The 13,980-nt window shown below is 41.3% G+C and overlaps 1 protein-coding gene across 3 annotated transcripts in view; it reads right to left on the bottom strand.

The window, feature by feature from the left end:
• Positions 1 to 13,980, bottom strand: part of sema6cb (semaphorin 6Cb) — a 132,009-nt gene that overhangs the window by 94,878 nt on the left and 23,151 nt on the right. For all 3 annotated transcript variants that reach the window (XM_028424685.1, XM_028424686.1, XM_028424687.1), the window contains exon 3: positions 873 to 1,002. The gene's annotated coding sequence lies outside the window, so the exon portion shown is untranslated. The remainder of the gene's footprint in view (positions 1 to 872; positions 1,003 to 13,980) is intronic.

Here is a 13,980-nt window from a genome sequence, read left to right as displayed (position 1 = left end):
GTACACACAGATGTTTCGGGGCTGAAATCTGCCTGGATATTGTTAGTGTGACTCGTAAGGGAATCTCAATAGTAACAATAGACAAAATGTCATTGATGCACGATTATGGAACACATCGCCAGTGGAAGTGTGGAGGTGTTTTTAGTGCCAGAAACTGAGAGCAGTCCCTCTTTGCATTGACCATGTAAGGAGAAACAAAAACTGATACCACAATAAACACTACAGATACAAATCATCATAATGTCAGTCAAGTCATTTTGCAACCTTTAAGTTCAAATACATTACATTACATTAAAATTACTTGCAGATAGCAACCAACATATGAAGCCAGCAGCTAAACAAAGATAAATTGGTTAAATTCAGGACTGCCCAATTTGGGTCCCTTGAGTCAAATTTGGCCCAACTTCACTTTATAGCCTAATAGCATTGAAAAGATAATGCTTATTTCTCTTTTATAATTAAAGTTATTTCTATGAATACTAATAGTAGCAATATTACACTGTACATAAATGCCCCACATGTATCTCATATTCGCGGCTTCCCTTAGTCAAAGAGAAAGTGAAAAACAGCTACAAATTTAAAAACTATATATATAAAATATATATATTGACAGCACTATGTCTCAGCAGGTAGAATACGAATATCTAATTCAGATTTTTTTAGTGTGCACCTCTGATCTAATAATTTCTTAAAAAAAAAATCATAATTGTTCCAGTTTTTCCAATACTGTGGGATTCACAAACTTTAATGTGAATCAATCAAACCAAGTGGTGTTTATCACAGAATGACCTAGCGATGCTGTGGAGTATGGTGTAGAAGTTATTTCAGTCACGCCTGGTTAAAGACAACTGAGGTTTTCAGTATTGACTTACCGCTGTCCAACAATGTGAAGGAGTCAAGGCTGACGCTGGAGGAAGACAATGGCTGGGATAGGGGGATGGAGTTGAGGAAGGTGTGGGGGGGTGCCAGCTGATCGAATCTTCTCATTAACTTTCCCCAGGCCTGTGGAGAGATAGAAGAGGGAGGAGGGGGTGAGGACGAGGTAGGGAGGATCGGTTTAATGAAGACTCCTGCTGGGAGAGTTCGTCTTGCCTACGGTGCGGCCCTGTGAATAAAGCCTAACAGACAGATGGGCTGAGGAATTGATCAGTGAAGACGGTCCACAGAGACCTGCACAGACTCGCAGGCTGTTTTAGCTGAGGTGGAGTACACAGTCAAGGATATCAAAGATGATAAAATGTCACTGGAATTTACTACCAGTGGGAGAAAACTACACTGGCACAAATGCACAGATGCCCACAGTCCAAAGTGGAGCTCCATTGAACCGACAGCAAAGGAGAGGACCTAACATCAAAACTGAGCCGCTCATGTTTATTATTTATCAGGCTGGCATGTGTTGACGACTGAATCATAAAGAGGACTGCTGAATCAGTCCTAGAAAGATCTTCTCAGTATCAGATTCTGAGGCTATTTGGTATCTTGGCCCCGTGTCTCTCTGTTGTCCTTCTGAGAGCTGCCCCACTTTCAGTCCAGGCTCTGTGTGGCATCTATCTTTCACACGAGTGACAACACCCCCCCAAACCCTGCGCTGCCACTCTCATTTTCGTCGTCTATTGTTCCAGGCTCAGAGAGCAGCCCAGTACAGCGAGTCCTGCAATTCTGTCATCTCCACAAGCTCAATGCTCGCCTGCACTGCTGATAAGCAGGCAAACACAGAGGTGATGAATAAATCACAATACAGCACACACACAAAACCAGGAGGAGGCTGATTTATTTGCTGTATATTTGGTTATTTTGAAGAATTGTGATTTCAATTTGGTTGACAGCTCCATGCTTCATTATCTGGTTCAAAGATCAGTGCTTGCCTTGCAGTAGTGTGTGTGTGTGTCACTCTTTAGTGATGCAGTACTCAGAAAGGTAGTGAACAAAGCAAATATAGTATATTAGTCCACAATAATTTATGGCCTATAACCAGGGTATTGTTAGAGATTGCATACAGTAAAATGATTTAAAAGCAGGAAAGCATGATCTCTCCTGTGCTGTGAATAGAGCCACAGAATTAAGATTGATTCTTTTCTTTGCCCTGACACTCATGTAGTTATTTATTTTTTTCATCACGCAGCAGGTTCTCTGAGTAGTTTTAATGTTCAATATGAAACATTAAGGCTTAAGTCATGACCCAAGTGTGCAAATTCCCCTACTGTGGGACAAATAAAGGTTTTCTTAATCTTAATGAACCAATAGAAACAAATTGTCCCATGCTCCATGTCGCCTTTGTTGTCTGCAGATTTCTGCAGTGTGCGTTCTCAGTTCTGTACCCACACTCATGTTTTGTCATGCTGTGTCTTGTCATGTTAAAACAATATAATAAAGGCTGTATGTAACAAGCTTTACTAGCTGCTTGTGAAGAAACGTGATGGAGGGTGAATGGACACTGATTTGTTTTAGTAATCCCTCAGATTTTTAACACAAGCATAAAATCTACATGGTGTTTGCAATCACCACCCCAGGAGGAAACTACAAAGTTTGTAACAAATGACTCTTCATGTGTGTGTCATTTTTAAAATGCATATTAGATACTCTTCCTCTGTCTATTCATTAGCTAATGCAGAACCCAGAGAGCCTGTCTACTTCTGGTTAGAACAGAAGAATATAATGCCTTTTATTGTCACTATACCCATGTATGATGAGATTAAAGCCGTCACCCATTACAGAGTAAAAAAGCATATATATATATTTTCTGAATATATAAAAGATATTAAAACATATTTACTATTGTTACTATTGTACAAATACTGACACATGCCTTCAGGCAGAAAAGTCTATATTTTAGTCTAACTTTGGTTGACAAAGTATTGATTATATATCAGAACTGAAAAAAGAGGAAATGTTTTTTAGTGTAGAAATATAATCTGGGTTTTTGCAGTTTTACAAAATTGAAACTAGCATGTGAGTGAGTGAGAGACAGCAGCACACATTTATGTCCAACAGTTGTTAATGACGATTTAATAATTATAAATTGTATGTAACACCAGCAACAAGCCTAACAGAACGTTCATAAGGAGTCTTCTACGACAGAAATATTCTGAGGTCTGTCATTTCGTTAACTTAAGCATCACACTGTGATGTTTGCTGCTCTGCTGCTAGTAGGAGTCAGTCAGTGTCCAGCGAGAGGTCATATCCGATATATCAACATTTTACCAGCAACAGAATAACCAAATCTAACCACTGAAAACCAAATACAAACTCACAAATGGGCTAAGCTCGACCTGCTAACAGCAAATCAACCTGTAGCCAGTTTAAGAATGTTTTTAAATCCTCTGCCACACCTGTTTTCAGATGCAACACTCTGTATTCACATCGGAACAGACTGTTTAAATACAAAATATAGTGCAGCTCTCACATTTATCACATGCATCACATGACAGGGTGGTGACTGAGGGTCATCACAGGGCCGTACCTGACCTGGCAGCTTCTTGCAGTTAGATCTGCAGTGCCCCACAGGCTTGACACCTCCAACAATTCAGGGCTAACACTATCACCATGGTTACCGCTGCCTGACACCTCTGGCAGTGGCAAATGGACTGACCACAGTGAAACATTTGAGAAGAGACTGGCAGAGCTTGTGTGCATCGTCACACAATAAAGACCTAAGGGCAAGAGGGAACAGTCACTGAGACCCAGTTACATTTAGAGAAACTCCGTGGCCAAACACGAAGACGGGGATAGCAGCGGCAGGGTGTCCATCTCCAGCTGGCATATCGTGGAATGTTAATTAGGCCTGCAATAACAAGACACCACCGTCTTAAATGTCACATCCTTGTGAGGAAAGCGGGGGAATGGCGAACTTCTGTCAAGGCAAAGGGTGACGGGCTTTGTTTGCCTTTCCAGTGGCAATTTCTTTTCTGTTCTTTTTACCCTGAGCATTTTTCTGTTAACAGTCTCCTGCTCCTTCTCTCAGCCCTTCTGTTATGCTGTTTACTCTGTGATGAATGGCTCTATTTCAAGTTGAGCTTTTTTTTTCTTTTAGCTGGAATAGATTACAATCTGCGCAATTGTGCAGAAACAAGAACAAAAAATGAGAAAGGGGGGGCTGTAGACGATGGCAAAAATAAACTCCGGATCCACTTCACTCTAATATAGAAATTTTCAGAACCAGTTTTTTGATGAAGGCTTGTTAGACCACTTTCAGAAATGGTTCTTGATACAAGGGCCAGCGAGTGAAGTATAAACAAATATTGCAGTGGTTTGTAATGAGATATGACACAGTGAGAATAGTCTGGCCTTTTAAATGGCAGGCCTCGTTATCAGCCTGGTTTCACAGCCTCAGAGGGACAGACATTCCCATAATGGGGCATCAGTAATGAAGGGCTGGACAGGAGACCTGCTGAAGCCTAATATGAGAAGTTGCTCAGCCAGTGAGTTAATGTATCAGTGACATAGTCCACAGTGTGTCAATGTTAGAGGCTACTTTTCATAATTTAGAGTTAATATAATGTCAAAAGAATGGCCTAGAGTTAGAATTGAATATTACCATATGTATAAAATATAAATATATAATTTACTTGAAATAATAATTGCCTCCATTGCAATCTGACCAAAATTAATCAAAGGGGGCAGGTGAATTGGGAAGTAATGAATCCCTCCTGCTGAGGTGTGATTTTTCAGCAGGGATTTAGGGCAATTCTGGTCAAAGTTTTTTTTAATAATCTTTAGATGAGGGGGCATATAATTAAAATAATATTGTTTTGTGTCGCAGACTGAGGAAGGAAAGGCACAGGAAGAAGTTGGAGGATGGGGTCTGTTGTCAGTGTAATGATTCAACAAGCCTTGAAGTTGCCTGAGCTCTGTGTTTCAGGACTAAACGAGAGAACACGTTTACATTCTCCAGCTGGGTGCCAGAGGAGAATGAAAGGAGAGCAGAATGAATCTTATGGAGCAAGTGAAAAAAAAAAACCTGTCCGAGGTCTAGGGAGTTGAATGGTTTATACGCTGGCTGCCAGCTTACGTTTCGTCTTAGTGTCACAATTTGTTGGGAAGCATCACGGACACTCTAAAAAGAGCGGGCTCTCGCCCAAAGACTCCCTCAACAGCCGAAGAGTTGCTAAATGTCACTCACGATCATTCAGCCACCAGAGAGAGGGGAAAGAATGAGAGAAAACAGAAGAAGCAGTAAAAAAGGACAAAGTGAAAAAAACGAAATAGAGTTTGACAGGAAGTGACAGAGAAGAGGGCAGATGATGGAAGAAAATGTTTTAAAAAAAAGTATAAAAAGAGACAAAAAGTGAGTATGCTAATCTTTGTCTTCTGTGGTGTTTTGTTTAAGGTGACAAAAAGCCACTCAGCAACACAGCTTAGAGCCGTCAAGGGACCAGACATGTCTGCGATGAAGTCTGCAAGTTAACGGACAGCAGCTTTTTGCTGCCATGTTTGTTCCAGTTGAAAGAAAGAATAAATAAAAGAGAAGTTTGGTACTGTAAGAGAGATGCCGTCTAAGGGTATGTGCCTGCTCTCATCTTTCCTCAGCGGCAGCAGAGAGCGTGGGAAATGCTTTAGAGTGTTGAGCGGAGGTGGAAGACTGACCCTGACTTATCGACCGCTGTTTGCAATGCACATCTTCATGCCTGTTGTGGCCACCAGCCAAGCATACTGTCAGTTTAAAAACAGAATCTATTGATCACAATAAACCTTATATACATTATGTGCCTTGTATGGCTTTGAGTGCTGAATCAATAGGAAGAAAATATTTACATAACACAGTGAATGCCTGAAATGGAACACAGATGCTTCTTCTTAAGTCAAATTGTGCTGTGTTTATTTAGAGCTGTATGCATGTGCACTGTTATTTTCAGATAAATTACCAGCCAGACTATTACTACCATGGTCAAAGAAAAATATGTAAAAGCTATGACGGCACCAAAGCAAGCTTCTGCAACTCAGAAGAGAAAGAAGTCTACGCCAAGATCCAAAAGCTGCAGTTCCTCAAAAAGTCACTTGGGGCTGCCTCCAAAAACCAAATACATACCCATATAATGTCTAGCCTAACATCAGAAAGAAACACGTTGGCAGCCGGGCAAAAAAATAATAATAATAAAGTTAGCAATTAAAAGATTTAGACATGACCTTTAGACCTGAATAAACATAAGCAATTCCTTTAGCAGAACATTTATTGTGAAAGAGCACATAGCCATTACGCATTTTAATGAGGCTTAGGATTGAGTATTGATGTAATGGGATGTTTACCACATGCTGAGTTAGAGAACGAACACCTGATTTCTCATCTTAATGAAACTTTTTGATATGTCAATAGGACTTAATGAAGAAAAAGTAATTATGCAGCAAAATCTGAAGTCATTAGGAACATCAGTTTTACTCTAACATATCCATCTAGGGACTTTTATCCACCAGTCCTCTTTATGACGCTCAGAATCAGGTGTGATTTGTGCAGTCGAGTGCATCGCATGAGGAAATGGGTCGATGCAGGCTGTGTCTACATGGCGGCAATTGAGCCTGATTCATCTTGAGCAAAGGGTGTGAACATCTTGTAACTGCCAGCTGTCACAGAGAGGCAAATGTTTCTCTATCAAGTGTCAAGCAGGTCTATACATTTGGTGCTTCCAGAGGTGGCCTTGTACACAAAACACAAGCTTGTTGTACGTTTCCCTTCTGTCAGTAAGCGAGGGCAAGACGTTAAACATGGCATCAATATTGAGACGCTCCACTTGTAGGATTGCTGAATGACAGCAGAGCACTGAAGAGGTCCCTTTCTCTGAGCTGACACTGCTGATTTGAATTTCAAAACATGATGTAATACGGTGATTAAAAGCCAATTACAGCTTGTGTCAATGAGAAGTCAATTAAGTGTTTCTGGGTTTGTGAACAGATTTTTGCCAAGGTGATAACAAGACAGGGAGCAAAGAACAAAAGGGGGTAAAGGAGGAATACAAAGAGAGAAACAAAGGGGAAACTGGGAACAGACAAAAGCTGATCTGAGACGGGATCATTTGGATGAAAATATCATTACACAGTCAAATGTGCGAATTTTGTCTGCTGTAGAGAGAGGAATTTTGCCCTCCTTGATATCATGCAGTCATGAATTATGAACAAAAATTGCTCAAAGGCAGGATTTACCAGTTTCACTGAAAATGTGAGTGGGAATGTTTTCTGATAAAACCTTAAAAACAAAGCCACCCACCCTCTTATTTAAACGAATCCGTTATAAAGTCTTAGTCTCCCTTCTGGCCATGTTTCAGCTGATTGAGCCTGCATTTCCTATTTACACACCAGTAATGAACAAGTTAATATGGAAAAGAAAGCAAAAAATAGGGAGAATAAAGTATTCAGGCATGGCGTGTCACGTTTTGATCACCCGCCTGGAGCCTGCAGGAGCCGCCTGTTTTCAGCATTGAAATGCAGCAGCGGTGACACACTGCTGCTGCTGCTGCTGCTGCTTTAGCCCTGGGAGATGAGGCTGAGGTAGAACATGTTGCTGCTGTACCTTCATAGTAGGTCACAGCAGGAACAAATTAATAGCTAAGTTTTAATTATTGAGAAATGTCTCAAATTGTCTGAGTGTACAACACTTTAAACTCAAGAGGCTTGTTAGGGAGTAATGAAGAGTTTTGGAGCAAGAAGGGATCATTTTTAAGAGAGGTGCCAAAGCTGGGGTAGATCTCTGCTGAGAGCATTTGAGTTGGTGTTTCAGTTTTTCCTGTTTCTGGCTCAAAGAGAGAAAAAGAAAAAAAAAAAGCTTTCGTCCAGCTTTATAAATACAGTGTTAAGTCTACAACTTGGCAGTCAACGGTTTCACTCCCAACCTCAATTCGTTATGTCACTCTATCCCTCCCTCGCTAATTCGCACAAATCACCGCCAATCAGCTCATGCACACAATCAACAGGAATGTATTCCGTTCACGCGCGTACTAACACAACTACGGAACTGCAATCAAGCACATTACCCAGTGTTTACAACTGAGATTTTCTTCCAAGATCTTAGGCTCTGATAAAAGGCTCTGGAAATAAAGGCTGGAGTTATTTAAAGACAACATTTGACAGCATATCAGTTGAGGTCACTGACACTGCGAGGGCCAGATGGTCATCTAGTCTGGCTTGTCCGCCTTCAACAGCGTCAGACACTGTACCCAATTTGTTCAGCTTTTTTTTTAAGTGTTGGGTTGTTCTATTGTGCATTTCCTCTAAATAAACAAGCTAATACATTAAGCATTAGGTTTAGCAGTGAAATACAGCTTGGGAGAAACACTAAAAACAGGTATTAAAAACAAATGATCACAGCCATATAAAACACCTGGAAGTTAGCCAATAACTGCCTCAACTATTTGCTCACAGGACATGTCTAAACTAATTTATGTGGACAACAACCTAGTACAAGCTTCATTTTAAGGTTTAATAGAGTGGAGCCCTGCCTTCATAAACAGGCCTGGGTTGTTTTAAAGCCATTGTTGCCAAGAGTAGAAGAGATGCCACTTTCTTTTGCTGACCAGTCCTGCGTGTGAGGGCTTGATTTTGTGAAAGTGAAACCTTAAAGAAGAACTGGCAGGTAATACACTATATAGTAAATGCCCTGTAAAACTGTTTCCCTATATGGTGAGCAGACATACACCAAAGCTTTTGCTGCCCCATTGAAAATCTTCATGCACCTGGATGTGATTTCAAAGCCCAACCACCACTCACACATGAACATTTAATAGCTATAATACACGAAAGGCTGTGATTTAGGAATTATGGATGGATGGATTGTTCTCACAATGGTGTAAAATAAAACCGATCCAGGTCATCACAAGAAATCTAGACAAAAGATAGGACAATTTTTCCAGTGTCAGATGTGTTTACTAGTGAAACAGAGCCACTTTACCCAAACTACAATCTTTTCCTAAACCTTAACATGTGACTTTAAGGTGTAAACTAAAGAGGCAAACATTAAAGCACACCTCCTTTTGAGGACTTTGGGCAACCTTATGTACATCAGCCTCATGGCCAGATTGTTTCAGTGTTCGCTTTTTTGGTATTTAACACACAACCAAAAGATATAAATCCAATTTATCCTCACAATATGCTCATTTAGACCACATGTTTACAGCTCAGTATCAATTCATTGACCCATGTTCACCGCTCCTTGAGGTTGTCACAGGAGTTTTAAGCCTGCATCATGTGATTTCACATCTTGGTTTCCTGACGTCTTTAGAGATCCACCTCTTTCGTGTGTTTCAGACAGACACTTTATGGGACTGGTGTACACACTTGACCTCATGAAGGCAAGAGCTACAGATCAGTATTGTACACGTTTTCCCCAGCAGTGGCACAAGCCCAGGCGGACAGCCCATGGCTGTACCGATTTCGTTGGTAGTGGTCACAAAAGCTACAGCTTGTACAGCTATGTACACCTGCAGCATCAACCTACTGACTGCCGTTACTCTGGTAGTAGGTAAGTAGTCTCAGCATAGCAACTATCTGTTAAATAAAAACATGCCTTAGCGATGCAACCCCACCCACCCTCCAAACTTTGTAGATGGCGCTCTGATTTGCACAATCCATACACACGCCGCTTCAGCATAGTTAGCTTGCTGAAAGCTTGCCAGGCCCCCTGTGGTTGCTAAAATATGATTGGCTAGTAGATGTTCTATGGGAGGAGTTTCTGTAGGGCCAATTTAGCATGTTGCTGGTCATACAAACTGCTACTCATCTATGTAATTAACTCAATTACTAGGGATACAAGGGATATCAAAAAGGGTTCGTCCTTTTTTATTTACTGAAGCAGCTCTCTGAACTGTGAAAATCAACAATCTGTGCTGCATACATTGTACATTTTTAAATCTGAATACACTCATACCTACTTTGCTTAGTCTAAAAAAGGTTCAATATCCGGCAGGTATGCTGACAGCTGATGGCTGCAGAATGAATTGGCAAGAAACTATGACAGTACAAGACAGTAAGATACAAATGTACTTTTCTGTGTCTCTGTAGTTTGTGTGATCATGTCCACGCTTCACAAAACCAAACACGCCAAGAGAGTCGGACTCTGCGGAGCATAGCGTTTGATCGTTTTTCTCTGTTCTTTGGTGAAATGAGCTGCGATGAGAAGGGTGGGGGAATGTTGCTCAAGGGGCAAATTTAATTTGTTCACATTCTAACAGTTTGGACAGTCATCAGTGCAGTCGCACGCAGAAGCCGGGCAACAGTCCCCACATATCATCTGTGGGTTTTTTTCTTTATAGTGTGTGGAGCAGAAACTGTGTGTGTGTGTGGGGAGGTGTACAGAGAGAGCATTGAAACTGAATTTTGTTCAATTATGCATAATAACAATAACCAGAGTCCTGGGGTGTATTGTGGTAAGCTGCTGAGACTGTGGCCAAAATGATTCGGCCACAAGGAAAAATTCTCGATCCCTGCTGAGCCAAACCTTAAAAACTCTGCATGACCATCCATAAATTCTCTTCAGAGAAGAGAGAGTTCACTTCCAGCTGAAGAGCTCCAGCATGGTTCAGTGCCATTACCATTTGAAAGGGAGAAGATGAGTGTAATAGCAGGGGAGAGATAGACTAGCGGGCAGGGAGAAACGCTGAAGGGGTGCACAGAAAGGGAAGACCGGCTGACTTGTTGAACTTGGCGCATGGATGAGCTTCATCCGTCAACAGGGCAGAGAGCGGCTCCCTATTCAGGTTTTGCCCTTGAGAAACTCCGGCCTGGTCTGAGTTGGTATTCTGCAGTTAAAAGGCATATCTGAGCATGTACGGAGGAACTGAGAAGACTCACAACCTTGGGAAAAACAATCCTCCCGCTGTGTCAGGCTTGTAAAAACAAACTGACATGCTGCACTTTTACATACTTCTACCCGTGAGTAATATGAGGCAAAACACCAATAAAGCTGGGATTTTAAATATTCCTTTATTGCCTTACTGTGTCCATTTTCTGAATAATTCATATGACCTTTGGGTAAGAATAAAGTGATGAGTAATTTATGAGATTATGGGGTGGTAGAGTGCCAGAAATGTTAAAACTGGTAACAGAGCCCAAAGGAATATGCAGCAATAAACATACAAGTCTCTTTTCGACATTGACTATGTTTACATGCAAATCATATCTGGATTCATATTTGGGCTAAGGCAGCATTCTGCATGTTGTGTTTACGTGCACTGCAGCTACGGAAATATTCCCGGTTACATGTTAAGCAGCATATTCTGAATAAACCAGTAATATACATGTGTAGTGATATTTTCTCACTCTATGCAGTATTGCTTTTATTGATGTATTCTACATTGTTATTTTTTGACATTTTTTCTCATTCACATGTTCAAAGATTGAAGATGATAATTAAAGATAATCAAGTAGTGCAACACTTGTTAGCATTAGCATGTCATTTATGCTAAGAATCTCAAGTCCGCAGCCAGGACTGGAAGTAAAGAATTCACAGATGCAGACTGAAGAGAAAATTGATGCATGTCATGAGGCTCCTTCAACAAAGCCAAGCCATAAATACCCACCCAGACGTGAGCATGAAAGTTTTCCCAAAATCACTGGCAGTTTAATTTTGATATAAGCTTCTGTTCACTGACAGAACACAGAGACCCTGACAACTACTTTTCTTTTCTTTATATAAATTTAAGGTATACCTCCACTTCCCGTCTAACCGAGACTGAAATTAAGGGTAATTTCAGAACCGCCATCTGTAACAACTGTGCTGAATCTCACAATGACAGTAATGTTCTTCAGTTTCAAACCGATTTCTGAGCTTTTATGCAGGGCAAAATCTCTGACTGTACATTTCTGACAAGCGAAGCAGCCTCCCCAAGTTGAGCAAATGGAAAAATAACAAGGTTCACTCCCTTGTGTTGCTCCGTCTGTGTTGTTTTCTCAGGAACCAGTTTGTTTCCACCTCCAGGGCAGGTGCTCACAGCCAAGCAGGTAGGTAACGACACCTGTTTCCACCTGCTGGGTCGAAGTTGCTCTCTGTCAGCAGTTTTCTCACTTCTCCCTTTTTGAGTACAGTCCCATTTCCGTTTAGTAATGGACACACAAATGCATGCACACAATCACACGCACCCACGAGCTTGAAAATGTAGCCCAGCTATTTCATGGAACACTGAAGCAAAAACACTGGGCACAGAAGGTAGACTGTATGCTGCAGAATGGCTGTTGGTCTACAGCAGTGAACATTTCCGGAGCCTGAGAGTTACTACGCATTGATAAACACTCTGCGAACATTTATTCCAATGCCAATGTACATTCGTATTTGGAAACACTGGAAGCAGTATTTTTTCCCATTAATGGGTTAAACCTTGCCAGACTTTAACAGCTTCTTAAAGCAGTATGAGTCACCCTTCTTCAAACGTAAAGGAATGAAACAGAAATATAAAAATCCTAAACCCTGCCTCCAGAAATGTTTCGACGACAAAAATACTCATTTTAAGTAACAATTTGTTTAATACTTTATTCAAAAAATGTATTGCATTGCCTCTACATTCCTAATGTGTGTATCCTCCTCTTCCTCCAGTGAAAAAATCACAAACTCAAACCCATTAATACACACATACATTACTCGGCACAGTGAAGATCCCATTCAAATGTAGGAATTTGTTAAGGTCCCTTGAAGAATTTAGAACGGAATAAAAATCAGTCCTCCTACACACAACCGATGTGTGTTCTAAGAACAGCTTTACTTGACTGACAACCCACAGGTGTGGCAAAAAAACATGTTTTGGCTTGAAAAAGTTGTGAAAGAAAGAGGGAACTAAATGACTTCTGACATCCTCAGCTGAAAAGACCTGAGTGTTGACGACTTGGTCTGAAGGGCATGAACAATCTGGTGTTCTTTAGCCCTTTGTGTTGACAGGAGGCTGGGAGCCAAGAGTCGGACACCTCCTTGGCAAAAAAAAAAAAAAAAACCATACTTGACAGGGCAGTGTGAGCGTAATAGATTTGAAGTTCTCCACTTGGAGCTGAAGAGTGTTAAATCACCATGGAGACGGCTGTTTGGCAGGATCGAGCAGCTTTGGTTTGAGATGCTTGCTTTTATTTTTTCTTAAGCTATGTTGCTACTTCTTGGTTATGAAACACCTCCAAATGCACACTGCTCTTCGTCTCTGATCATCTTTTTTTTTTTTATTCCTTCTTTTTTCTCCCCCAGCTCAGTAAGGCAATCATCACAGCCCCACGGAGTAAGAGCGTCTTAGCTATGGCAGATAAAGGCTGGGAGATTGTCAGTAATGACGGGTCCACCAGTGCTGAAGCTTCCCAGAGCTGCTTGTTTCAGCAGTAATTACGATGGGGGAAACGGTGCACCGTGACTGCCTCTAAAAAGCTTACCAAGCCTTTTGCTTGTGATGCCATGTCAACTTTTTTACGGTAGGCAAGTCAGTCGGATAACTAAAAAGGGGACTTAAAAGCTCAACAAAATGTGCGAAACAAAGAGGTAAAAAGCAGAGGCAGCAGGCTATGTACCAAGTGATTTGGAAGCTGAGCAGGGGGAGGGGAAAAAAGGGAAAGTGCTCTGAAGTCTATGAATAGGGATGAGATTAGATCATTGATGCTCAGTGTTCTTCAATCACAGCTCTGTTGAAGGAGGAGAGCTGCATGATACGATAGGTAAAAAGGAATATTAAGTGAGGACAGAACAAATACTAGGGGGAGACGATGGGCTCCAAGAGGCCAGAGAAGGAGTGATTGAAAATAACTGCAAACAGGAAGAAAGAAGACTGTGTGTACGTCTGCTATAACACAACGGAAAAAAATTCCATCATCTTGCTTCCCTGTGCCACTTTCTGTGAAGCCGGCCCTCAGTAATCACCTTCTTCACCCTCTCAACTGCTTCATCCTCGCCTTCTGTTCTCATCCTACCTGCCCACTCTCATCCCCTGATCTCAGAGACACACAGGTGCTTACGAGGAGAGCGCTTAACCCTCTCCATGGATCAGCCCCATACAATGTGTGTGTGTGTGTGTGTGTGTGTGTGTAGAGAGAGAAATT

The sequence above is a fragment of the Parambassis ranga genome, chromosome 16, assembly GCF_900634625.1.
Source record: "Parambassis ranga chromosome 16, fParRan2.1, whole genome shotgun sequence".
Classification (NCBI taxonomy): domain Eukaryota; kingdom Metazoa; phylum Chordata; class Actinopteri; family Ambassidae; genus Parambassis; species Parambassis ranga.
Note: the sequence above shows the minus strand (reverse complement) of the source record. Positions and strands in the feature narration are given on the sequence as shown.